Source organism: Chaetura pelagica, unplaced genomic scaffold, assembly GCF_000747805.2.
Source record: "Chaetura pelagica isolate M959 unplaced genomic scaffold, ChaPel_1.0 scaffold416, whole genome shotgun sequence".
In the NCBI taxonomy this organism is placed as follows: Eukaryota; Metazoa; Chordata; class Aves; order Apodiformes; family Apodidae; genus Chaetura; species Chaetura pelagica.
The window spans coordinates 1,223,552-1,237,231 of record NW_009953579.1 but is presented as its reverse complement, the minus strand read 5'-3'; positions in this window follow the sequence as shown (position 1 = coordinate 1,237,231).

The following is a 13,680-nucleotide window of genomic DNA, read 5'->3' as shown; positions in this document are numbered from 1 at the left end:
AGTGCTTTATGATAATTCTCATTTATCATTACCTTGGTGTTGCAAGGTGTTTCTCCAGCTCTTCCTTTTCTTAATTTTTACTAATTTTAATACCCTTGTATCACCAGACTTTGTAACTCCAGTATTACACCTTTTCTAGATAATCTCCAAATACACACTTCAGCACAGAGAGCTAAGCTTTCTAGGCTGATGACCTGTCCTTTATCAAACTCAATATTTACATTTTTAATTTAGATTCCTTAACAAAAAATATATATATATATCCAGAAGTTATTCACATAGAGAAAACCTGACTCGTGTTCTTTCATCTGATCATTATGGCTCTGCTTTCAAATTTGGAAAGGATTCCTTGAATAACTAAATACAACATTTCTTCAAAAGATCATTACTCAGCACATTACATATTTCATGGCTATATTTTTTAGAGATACTGTCTGACCATATCTCCCATTTCTGCTTTATTTTGGTCTCGCAAACCACAAGCAGCGTCACTCACATAGACCAAGTAGGAAGCAAAGCAAAGCATCAATTAAGAAAGACCTGAAAAAGATCAAAAGAAAGCCAATGTGAATGAAAAACAGGTTAAGAGAATTTCTAAGCAGAAGAAAGCAAATAATAGAAATAGTTAATTATAGCAAGTGAAAGAGCTCAACAAGGACAAAGCAAAATAGACTGAGGAAGTCAAACAAAATGCATTAAAGCTAATAATAAATCTTTCCTCAGACAATAAGAATAGAAAGCTTGCCAAAGAACATGTGTCTGGAGCATATGTTTTATGAGGAGTGGCTGAGGGAGCTGGAGCTGTTTAGCCCAGAGAAAAGGAGGCTGACGGGAGACCTTACTGCTTTCTACAGCTGCCTGAAAGGAGTTTGTAAAGAGGTGGGGATCAGTCTGTTCAATGAAGTTACAAGTGATAGGACAAGAGGTAATGGCCTAAAGTTGCACCAAGGTAGGTTTAGATTGGATGTCAGGAAGATTTTCTTCACTGAAAGGGTTATCAGGCATTGAACAGACTTCCCAGGGTCACCATCCCTGGAGGTATGTTAGAGTTGTACAGATGTAATACTTAGGGATATGGTTTACTTAAGGACTTGTCAGTGTTAGGTCAACAGTTGGACTTGGTGATCTTTAAGGTCTTTTCCAACGAAGATAATTTTGTAACACGTAGGACCAATAAATGGTCAGGGTATAAAAGGTGTACTCAAAGCAGGTAAGACTGCCAGAGAGAAGTTCAATGATTCTTTGTAGCTGTGTTGACACTGGGAGGAAAAAAAGATAAAATATCCAGAAACAATCCCTTTTTGAAACACATCCAAACATTTGCCTTAAATTGAAGTTACTGAGGAAAGGAATAGGGAATAAGTAAAACAAAATTAAAAGCTAGGTTTAAAAGAAACTTAAGAATTAAATAGCTAATCTATTTATGATAGTAGATAACCTCTCATTTATACCTGCACTGGGATGTAAGGATTGGAGTGTAGAAAATATATTGCCAATTTTTAAAAAGGGTTGCGTGGGATATTAAATAAGTTTTAGGCCTGAAAATCCAATATTTGTACACAGCAAATTAGTAGAAATGGTAATCACAAAATGGTAGGGGTTGGAAGGAACCTCTGGAGATCATAGAACCCAACCCCCTGCCAGTGCAGGTTCACTAGAGCAGGTTGCACGGGATCACAACCAGGCAGGTCATGAATATCTCTGGAGAAGGAGATTCCACAGCCTCTCTGGGCAGCCTGTTCCAGTGCTTTATCACCTTCACAGTAAAGAAGTTTTCCCTCGTGTTCAGATGGAATTTCTTGTGTTCCAATTTGTGCCCTTTGTCATGTTACTGGGCATCACTGAAAAAGTCTGCCCTCATCCTCTTGATATGCACCCTTTAGATATTTATAAGCACTTATAAGATCCCTTCTCAGTCTTGTCTTCTCCAGACTAAACAGGCCCAAGTCTCTCAGCCTTTCATTGTAAGAGAGATGCTCCAGTTTCCTAATCATCTTTGTAGTTCCTCCACTGGAATCTTTCCAGTAATTTCTTGTCTTTCTTGTGCTGGAGAGCAAGACATTGACCCAGTTCTCCAGATGTGGCTTCACTGGGGCAGCGTAGAAGGGCAGGATAGCCTCCCCCAACCTACTGGCCACTCTCTTCTTAATGCACCCAAAGATGCCATCAGCCACAAGGACACATTGCTGGATCATGGTTAACTTGTCCACCAAGACTCCCAGATGCTCCGCAGAGCTGCTTTCCAACCTGTATTGGTGCATGTGGTTGTTCCTTCTATAACCCCCCTACAGGACCTACTTGCCTCTGTTGAACCTCATTAGGTTCCTCTCTGCCCAGCTCTCCAGCCTGTCCAGGCCACACTGGGTGACACCACAGCCCTCTGGAGTGTCAGCCAGAGTGTCACCCCTCCCAGTTTGGTATCATCAGCAGCCTTGCTGAGGATACACTCTGTCCCCTGTCCAGGTCACTGATGAATTTGTTGAAGAAGACAAAACACAAACAACAAAAAAACACATGGAAGAAACACCCTTGTTTGCAAAAAACACTGAGGATCTCCACGTACAATTTGTTCCATTATTTCACCTTCTACTTTCCACATGCTGTTCCTTTGATTTTATGCTGAGTTCAGTCTCAAGTCTCAGTGTCTCTATTTGTAATACTCTAGCCATCAATTGGCATATTTTCTATTCCCCTGCACCAGGCTTCTCACTCAAATGCAGATTTTCACATGCATATTAAAAACTAATACTAATCACTAACTAATGCTTGACTTCTATGTCTACTAAAGGTGCATCAAGCCACTCTGCAAACAGCAATGAAGCCATGTTGATTTAATAACTTGCAGCTATACTACAGGCCTGCTACCTTCCATGATCTTCCATATTCGCTCATCTCTTTTCACTTACAATTGAAGAATATTTCTTTTTAATTTAGTATCATAACACAGAGCAAGTTTGTGATCTTGTCAACCAGTAAAATTAGAAACAATCTTCAGCTGAAGCATCAAAATCAATTACAATATGTATTTTTAGAAATACAGAATAATAACCCTTTTAAAAATTAATTCCATGCATCTTTTTTACAGAATGTTAACTTGCATGAAGATGAAAGGAAGCATGGCTTGTAGCAGTCACAGTGTTGTGCAGGATCTGAAGAAAATTTAACTATATAAGATATCAAACCATTCTTGGCTATTGAATACATCCCAATTTTGGTGACAACTAATTCCTGTTCATTATGTTTAAATGGTTAGTCATAACAATTATATTCCACAATTATATTCTTACATAAATACAAAATAGTTTCTTACAATACTGCTCTTGCTAAAATCTTATGTGGTAATAATGTAAAGTTTTTAATTATGCCTACTGCTATAGAAAAAAAAGTTAGGCTATTAATGAAATATGCTATTATAGTAAAGACTTTCAAACATTAAAATGTACAGTGTTATCAAACCCACTTAATATCAGAAATAATGATACTCAAATGACATCACAGCTAAGTACTGCTATTTGAATTACACTGGCTCTTTTAGTCAATAAAATAAAATAAATAAAGAGGATCAGCTTAGAAAGTACTTTTAATTTTTTTTCCTAGTTATGATGCTCTTGCAATTTATGTCACATTACAGGGAGACTCTGATTCAAATTTTGGCAGCAGACATAGCTTTTTAAAACTTCTCTAAAACTGGAGATTCATTTCACAAAACAAACCAGTATTACTAGGACTCCATAGGAGCACATAATTTTTTGCTAATTCTATTCTACCAAAAGAGTTGTAGAAAAATACGCTCAACTCTTGTAAGCTTCAGAACAGCCTGTCACAGGATCTCACCCATTCATTCTCTGAACAAGCCAAAGTCTTCTCTTCTCAGCTCCCTATTCTGCTTCTCACTTTCTTTATTTCCCTTTGGCTGTAACCCACTTTCTCATGATCACTACAGCCAAGGCTGCCATCAGCCTTCACATGCCTGACCAGGTCTTCTTATTCCTGAGGAACAGGTCCAGTAAAGCACTTCCACAAGTAAATTCAACCAGCACATCAAATACTTGTTCTTAACACTCCAGACTGCACAATGAACTGGACTAAGGATCATATAATACCAACCCCTTAAAAAAAATAAAAATAGTTTTAAGCTAGTTCAGTTCCCTGACCTAAATCACTAAGTGGCAGTACAAATTCTTCTACCAGGAAGGTGAATGGGTAGAATTGCTTTCAAGGTGGCAGTGTAAGTTCAAAGTCTTCCTTTATGCAATGCACTCAAATAATTCGTTTTTGTCCCAGACGCAGAAGTTATGCCAAAACACTGTTAATTCATTTATTTTGAATCATCTTAATAAAAAGAAAAACTTGTACAATCCACAAGAGAGTTTTGATTTAAAAATACACTAAACCCACACATGCTTAATCCTCTCACAATCAACTCTTCTTTTTTAAATGCCTCATCTACTTCTCACCCACCCAATGATTTTTCCAGCAGGTCTGAACACTCCTCAGTCATTAGGGAGTCTTACGCATGAACAGAACTGAGCTAGTGTAACTTTAAAGCATGGCATGATGCAACAGTGGTGATCATGGGCAGATGAACCTTCAGAGCTGTAATGATCAGGGATGACTTCCACACATAGGCTGTTTCCACCTGACCAATGTCTTATCCATGAGCTTATAAATTAGGTATCATTTTTCTATTTCTTTATCCTACCGATGCCAAAGTCATCACACAAAGTGCATCCAGGCCAACCCTAAACAGAAAATTCCATTATGACATTACCAGGTCACTGTGCTACACAATTTCAATCTGTGCTCAACGGTATTGATTAGACAAAGGCAAGGTATTTCTCCCCCTATTCCTCTTCAAGAAATACTTAGAAATGTCTCTAATAATTACATTCAAATAATTCCAGAGCTTGAATGCAGAGAACCAACACATTAACACACATATAACCTCAAGACTAACTTTCTCTTCATAAAGCTGGTCAGGGCATTCAGGGTCAGGTTTTTAGCAATGAAAATTCACAGAATGCATTTAAACTCACTGACAGTCAGGTACAGCAATGGGAAACCTTCATGCAAAAATTGGTTGTTGGGTCTGGAAACAGGAAAACATATGCCTGATTTTTATATAGGTGAAAGGACAAAAAAAAGTTAGCAAAACAAAAAAGAAACAAAAAAACCCCAACAAACCCAAAAAAACACACAAAACAAAACAAAACCCCAAGTTTCTCATGAACAGCCACGAACAATTCCCGTAAAACAACTGGGAAGACATATGACTGCCCTTCCACAAATAAGTTTCAATGTAAAACTGGTTAAAAAGGGAACAAGAATTCTTCTAATTCTGTTGCCACTTGATGTGATATTCACACTTATTACCATTCTTTTCACTTTTCTAAATTGTTTTGTTGGATATTTCTCAACGTAATATCACAAGGAACCTCTGAATTTCAGATAATTCTAATCTTTGCTACCTTTCCCACAGGAAACCACATTAGAGAGACAAATCCTGATAACATTCAATACCATATGGGATTTTTTTGTTCAGTTCTTACCACTGGATTAAGACTTTTTGTCTTCCTAATTAGATTCAGAACATACACACCTATTTTTGGTCTGGCAGTACCTGTATACAAGAAAGAATGACAGAAAGATTTTTACATTTTTTGATAGAGAAGTGATCGCACACTTTTGCTGACACAGAATTTCCTCCCCCAAGACAACCAGGCTTTTACCACATTTTTAAATATTTAAAACCCTATAAGACCCTACTGTGTTGGGGGGAAAAAAAAACAGCTAGGGAAGAATTATGCTTTTTAATCCATTTGTTGGTTGTTATCACTTGTCAAGTCTGACAAAAGGACAATCAGTCCCTGGAAAGCTTGTTGAGCTGAGATACGCGGTGATGGAAACAAGAGAAGAGATTTAAGTCTCAGGTGCATTTTCAGAAGTTTTAAATAAAGTGTTGAGGGCTGCAGTATTGAAGCATAAAAAGTGTTTTTAATTTGCTTCAGACCCATAGCTTTGCTTCAGTCCAGCAGCTAGCAATGAGTTCAGTAACTACTAGTAATCGGTCAGTAACAATTTAAAAGCTAAGAAATCAAAAAAAGGATGCAAGAAACTTACATCTTACCTGCAAGGAAAAAGGCACGCATGCATGGAGCACTAGGCATGCTCTCAAATAAGTAGCTCAAACAACTACCTAAAGAACACTTTCGTGTGTGTATGAAATAAAATTGCCATGCATATGGTGATACATAAGTAATTAAGCAAACTTACCAAAACATGTCATTGTAAAACAAAACAATATAAATTATTTTCCATCACCATGTTTAGAAACTGTACCCTTCAATTCACACACATGAAACCTAAATAAAAGAAAATAAATTAATCCTTTTTTTTTTTTTTACTTTTAAAAATACATCTACAGCTGACTCCCTCAGGTTCCATTAGTTATTAATTCTGATTCTTTGCTCTAGCCTGTGCAGCATTGCTTTGTGCTGTATGGAACTACAATCACTTCAAGAAATTCACGTTCTTGCCTTGCTCAAGAGTCATGGAATCCTCACAGCAGAAAAGTATCCACAACTCTGACCAGGAAAGGCCTAAGGAAAATGACTTAGATAAGAGAGAAAAAGGAAGATGTCAGATGTTCAGAACACCTTCCAGCACAGAGGCAGTCCTTTGTCTTGTCTCTCTCCTAGTTCTTGTTCTTCCTTGTAATTGCTAATGAGGCCACCAAAGCTTAGTAGCTTCTGCTCTGCATCAAGACTCTGAGGTATATTTGCACCAAAACAAAAATTAATGCAGGGAATCGGTAGTACTATTCTTTCTAATGGTGCCTTCCTAACATACTTTTGTTACAAAAAATATTAGATAACATACTTTTTAATATACATACAGATCACATACAATTTTACATATGCATATTATTTACATATATATTGTATATACCTTGTATATATACTATTGTGTATTTTATGGAAATAGAGAACTTTATAATTGTATCTGTGAGGATTCCTGTATTTGGTCATAACTACTTACAGAAAATGGCAGCAAATTTGGCAATGCAGCCACATATAGATGCAAATGAATATATCAGAAAGAGTGGTGTGGGGAAGATGACAGAACACAGAAATTAGTGGGATGTGGAGGGAAAAAATGAAACTAGTATCTGTAATAACCTGGATATTGTTTATATACATAAGCATTCTTTTCCAGGTTCATCTTTGGAGGTTGTTTTATAGGGTTCTCTTGAGGCCAGAGCTGAGATGACAAAAAAAGAGTTTTTAAAAAATTGTTAAGCAGATTAATGGTTTTGCACTTTATACACTGTCTGAAAGTTCACCGTGCTGCACTGTGATTGCCTAGGTTTCACTTCATAGTGCAACTTTATGGAAGTGTATTGGAAAAGGTGGTATCTCTTGCTTGAGGATGATGTAGACACACTTAATGTAATATGGATGACAGCGAATCTGTTTCTAATGACGAGTGTGGAATGACTGGAGCTGTTAAAAAGCCAGGATCTGCGGGTATAGGAAAATGTCTTTCACAGTAGTTTTCTTCCAGTTCAGGCAGCAATTGCGTATTTTCTGTGCCAGTCCCAGGACACGATGAGGAGCTGCGCGGCCCGCGGGCCGGGGCGCTCAGCACCTTGGCCAGCTCCCAGCGGCCTGGGGACCGGGCACCCTGAGAAGGCACCTCCTGCCCCACCGCGCCCATCAGTCAGAAGCTGCTAAGTTAGACAGGTTGAGAAGAACGCACTTCAGTAACTTTAAATAGGAATTTTCAATGAGGTTTCTGAGTTATCAATGCAGAATCCAACAGATCCCTGGGACACAGAAAACTCCAGGAGAGAGTTAACATTAGGAAAGGATAAACTACTTGGGTAACAATGGGCCATGAGCTAGATATCAACTCCAAGCAAAATACAGAACTTGAGTATTAAAGAATTAAAGCAAGATAACATAATTACTGCCATTCAGCTGGACAGCATTACAAGTTTGGCCTATAAAAGTAATAGTGTTATAGGACTTAAACTTCTGAAAGATGTACAGCACAATCTGTTTTTAAGAAACTAAACCAGCAGAAACCAACATATCACATAGTAAGCAACAGGTCCCAAAAGAGAACCAAAGTTAACTGAATTAATATTTCCTGAATTAATCCCTTAAGAATCAGTTTCTGACTTTCTACTGAAACATACTTTACTAGAAAAATAAAGTTTGTAGTTGATACTGAGGTCAGGAAGTGGTGCAGAACAAACTGCGTCAATTGTTTAATTGAGTGCGATCAAACTGCACGTGTTCCAACTTGGATAAAGAGGACACTATACATCAAGGAGAAAAGAGTAAATGGAAACATCACCAAACATGAGACAGATAATCAGTCACTTTTGATAAATGCATCTGCTGCAGTGTTAAGGCTATGGTAACTATGGATGAGTAGGCACATAAATACTGTAGAAGATCATAATACCTCTCTATCTGCTCATGGTAAGATTGCTGCTGGAATGTAACCAGCTCTGGTGCTCACATTTCAAGGAAAGATTTAATTATTTTTTTTTTTACAAAAAGATGTAGAAAAGCAAATTATTCAAATATTGGAGAGTATGTATTAAGTGTCACTATTATGAAGATCAATTCCTTCAGATTATCTAATAAAAATTGCCTTAGTGTAAGAAATGGCAAGATACCTTAATTCTGACATACAAAATCATATAAGTAAAAGGTTGAACCTTTAGATTGCTTACAAACAAATTAAGATGTCCAAGGTCTTTTAGGTAAAAGGTTGAACCTTTAGATTGCTTACAAATTAAGATGTCCAAGGTCTTTTAATTTTATTCAACAAAGATGCTCTACTCTTAGAATACTCCATTAATTATTTCAGTGGATTCCTCATTATTGACAATTCTTTAAAGACAACATAATTATATTCTTAATTATATGCTCTTATTCAACTACTGTTAGCACATGTAATTCAGAGAAGTCCTGAAGAAGCTGGTGTTAAACACAGCCTCAATAACCATAACAGTTCCCTTGGTCTTAAAGCAGTCAGGCTGAGTTCATCTTTGAAAATTAACTATACAAGTATATTTCATTATGAAAATATAATTATCCCAAGCAAATTAAGTATACCGAGACTGTCCTAAGTCCACAAAAGTAGTTTCTCAACAGTCCAGGGAGGGATCAGTTGAAAAAATAAAGCATGGCAGAATGATGAGTCACACAATTCAGCAGGTTTATGTAGTATAAGCACAGGATCAAGAGTCCCTCAAAAGATAAATAAATTTCTTACACATTAGAAGAGCAAAAGGTTCAAGTGCAGATTTTAACTCTCCACACAAAACTATTCCTAAGAACACAACAGCACAGTTTCCCAAAAACAATTTCAGCCTTTCATTTCTTTCATTACTTAAATAATAAAAATTATTACATATTGGTATTACATGCTTTAAGAAATATTGACTGTGTGTAAAGAGGGACATTCAATACCACATCTCTCAGAATTAAAGCCTGGGCTTTACAAATCATTGTGGTTGTATTGTCAACCTCTAACCTGCCATATTTGTATATTATGAAAGTTTAAACACTTTATCTATACAAATAAAAAGTATAAAACTAGAAGTTTTACTTCAGATTGACAGAGTACAGATCTAATTTTGAAGATATGAAAACCATAACACATGACACCATAATGTCAAAAGTGTAGTAACCCTAAAATAGTAACAGTATTCTATAGGTTCTTGAATCTACTTATAAGAAATCTAGTTCCATCAACACAAGTTAATACATCAATGGTCATTAAATTTGCTTTAATGATATGCAGTTCTAAATTGTGGTGAAATACTGCTTATTTTTGAAATTATAATTTAAACAAAACTCAATTTCTACTCTGTGAGAAAACACGGTGGATATGCAACCATATGGCAAGCAGGGTGGAGATTTCTCCTGAGAAACAGGAAATAATATAGGTGAAATCTGTGTACAACTTTTTAAATTAACACTAGGAACTAGAATAGTAATCATACAGGTAATAAATAAGAATATAGTTGTTACTACTCTTTAACACCAAGATTCTAGCTTATACCTCTTTCAGAGCAAGGCATGTAAGAGCACATTATAACATGTCAACACTAAATATGATTAATATCTACTGCAGGGCTACTTGTATGGCAAGCCCTGGTCCTGATTCAGACCATAAATCAGCTCAGTCCAATCCTTCACTCCAGGAAAAAAGTAGTGCAGGGAAGAGTCACATGTTGGTGCAGATCCTCACAATACAATTGATGTATTACCTACCAACTCCAACAAGCCAGCCAAAGTACAGCTGCTCCCTAATTGCAGAGGGAGGTCAAAGGAAAGTTGACTCATCAAGGAGAGGTTAGTTCAATCTTTGGAGATATGTACAGAAGCGTGGCCACACGACTGAGGTATCCTAGGCACAAACTAATCATAGACGCATAGCATGGTTTGCGCTGGAAGGAATCTTAAAGATCATCTAGTTTCAGGCCCGCTGCATGGGCAGGGACACCTTCCACTAGACCAAGTGATTCAAAGCCCCATCCAACCTGGCCTTGAATGCTTCCTGGGAGGGAGCATCTGCAACCTCCCTGGGCAAATTGTGCCAGCGTCTCACCACCCCCCACAGTAAAGAATTTCTTCCTAATGTCTAACTTAAATCTGGCCTCTTCCAGCTTAAAACCATTACCCCTTGTCCTAACACTACCCTCTCTGGTAAAAAGTCCCTCCCCAGCTTTCCTGTAGGCCCCTTCAGGTACTGGAAGGCTGCTATAAGGTCTCCTCAGAGCCTTCTCTTCTCCAGGCTGAATACCCCAAACTCTCTCAGCCTGTCTTCATGGCAGAGGTGCTCCAGCCCTCTGATGATCTTCATGACTCCCCTCTGGACTCGGTCCAAGAGCATTATGTTCTTCCTGTGCTGAGGGCTCTAAAATGGACACAGTACTCCAGGTGGGGTCTCATGAGTGCAGAGTAGAGGGGCAGAATCACCTCCCTCGACCTGCTGGGCACACTTCTTTTGATGTGGCCCAGGACACGGTTGGATTTCTGGACTTCAAGTGCACACTGACAACTCATGTTGACTTTTTCATTGGCCAACACCCCCAGGTCCTTCTCCCCAAGGCTGTTCTCAATCCATTTTCTGCCCCACCTGTATCTGTGCTTGGGATGCCCCTGACCCAGGTGCAGGACCCTGCACTTGGCCTTGTTGAACTTCATAAGGTTGGCATGGTCCCACCTCTCAAGCCTGCCAAGGTCCCTCTGGATGGCCTCCCTTTCCTCCAGTGTGTCAACCACACCACACAGCTTGGTGTCATCAGCAAACTTGCTGAGGGTGCACTCAATTCCACTATCCATGTAGGGACAACAGGGATAAACGTACCGCCTGAATTTAATATCTAGATCAAATTGCCTTCTAATCAATAGGGAAAGGAGTGCAACATTGCCTCCAAGCAGCCTTTTGGATAAAATGTTCCTCTTTCTCTTGCCTCCTCCCTAAGCTGATAATAGGCAGAAAGACCTATCAACAGAGAGCGCAGGCCACCGTGATAGAAAGGATCTGATTATGACTACTAGCTCAGCTACACATGCAAGGTGAAGCTGCACATAACAGCATAACCTAGGAGAGTTATAAACCTATCTCACCAAAAAGGCAATATAAACAACTCCCTTCTTGTAATCATTCTCTGTCAAGTTAGCGAGTTACATCAGTGCAGCTCAGAGATCAATGGGCACTAGCAAAAGCACAGGCAGAGGACATCATCTTGCACTTATAAACAGCAACCAGCTGTTAGACTGGTTCAACAATAACATACAGTTTTATCCACAGGAGCTAACGTGAAAAATACACTATATGTACGTATATCTGTAAATGAACAGCAGCTAGCACCATAGACAATAATGGAGCTCCTTTCCAGTATGCATTTGCTTTAGTGTGGGAGGCTCATGACTTGCTCCTCTGCTTCAGCATCAATTTCTTAGCCCTTGCCTAGTCAAGACAAGAACTGTCTGGGCTAGAAAACACATTTTTCCCACAAGATCAACAAATACTTTCTTCACACTGATTTATCTTGTGATTCTTTCACAATTTTTCTCTATTCAGGTATCTTGTTTAACAGGATTCCCCATTGGAAACATCATCTTGCTCAAAATTGTAAAACTATAATTTCACCCTAATCATCATAATTATCACAATAATCCCTACAGCTTGACAAAACAGCAGATAAACTTTATGTAGAAAAAGAACCATGATCCAATATCAATTCCCCTCCTACAGCTCTCAGAGTACACCACGTCAATCTGTCCTAGGCTGACTGTACTTATACTTTGATTTTATATACTACTGGGAATGGAAAAATCAAAGTGTCACATAAGAAGGCAGGGCTTTCAATGAAACTCGAGAAGCAGCACAGTCATTCCTTGTCCAATACAACCTCCATAATTTGGTATTGTCCATTCTGGATCTAACACAAGATGCTAACAAACAAAAAGACAGAAAAACAATTATTTCAAGACAGTAAATAATTCAACATAAAATTATTTTTTAAAAAAACCCCACAAATAACAACAAACAAAAAACAGAACCACATTCTAAAAAATCATGTTTGATGCTGAAAAGAAGCACTGTCTATTTATAGATCATCCCCCCATTTTTTTTCTTTAAGTACTTCAACTCTGTGAAGCTAAACACACATACTTAATTTGCTCAAAAGCTGTGCCGCTCACCAAGAGTGGCATTTAAAGCATCACTGTAGCAGTAAACTTAACAGCTGCAACAAGACACATCCTGCTGGTATACCACACAAAAAAAGCAACTTCATTCTTACTACATTGCTGAAAAACATTGTATCAAATAAGTGTCACTGAAACCCTTGCAAAACATTTATAGCCTGAGAGTCTGCATGACAGAAGTAACAAACATTATCTGAGAATTATCTGGGAAGTGATAGCAGAACAAACTCCCTCTTTCAGAATCAATAAGCACTTGCTGACTGGAGACAATTCCCAAGTGCTGAAAAGGTGCAAACTCTACGTGGCAAGAGCTTTCCTAACTATGGAAGAGTCCCATGGAACAAGTCCTTTAAAAAAGGACACATTTTTTGTGCAACTTAAGCTGTGAGAGAAGTGCAACAAAAACATAATAAAATTATTTCCATGTAAACACACCAGGAGGTCATTTTAGTTTTCCTTGATCATTTTAGTTTTCTCCTACTTCAGCTGCAGATAGAAACTTGTTCCTTTGCAACAGTAAGAAATAAAAAATGGCCTCATTAAGACTCCCTGTCTTCTACAAGCTCTCAAAAAAAGTTGAGCAAGTTTTACCCTTTCTTTACACATCAGGCAGCTTTGTATAAGAAAAATATTACTTTCCGCATCAATACTATCAGTGAGCAGGTTATCTTCACCCATGAAACCCCAGCCAGCCTTCAACTCTTCCAACTACTTGGAAGCTTCTCCTGGACTCAAATGCAAGGATAAGCAACATACACACATTTCTCTGAAAGGAAGAATTACCAGGTGCAGTTCCTCATCAGTGCAAATAACCTAATTCTCAATAACTGATTAATCACTTCAGAGACAAAACAACAGCATGAGATAGCATTTGAGCAATGCTTTCTCATCACAGAATTGTTCTCAACCATGCAGTACAAGAACCACAGCAAAAACA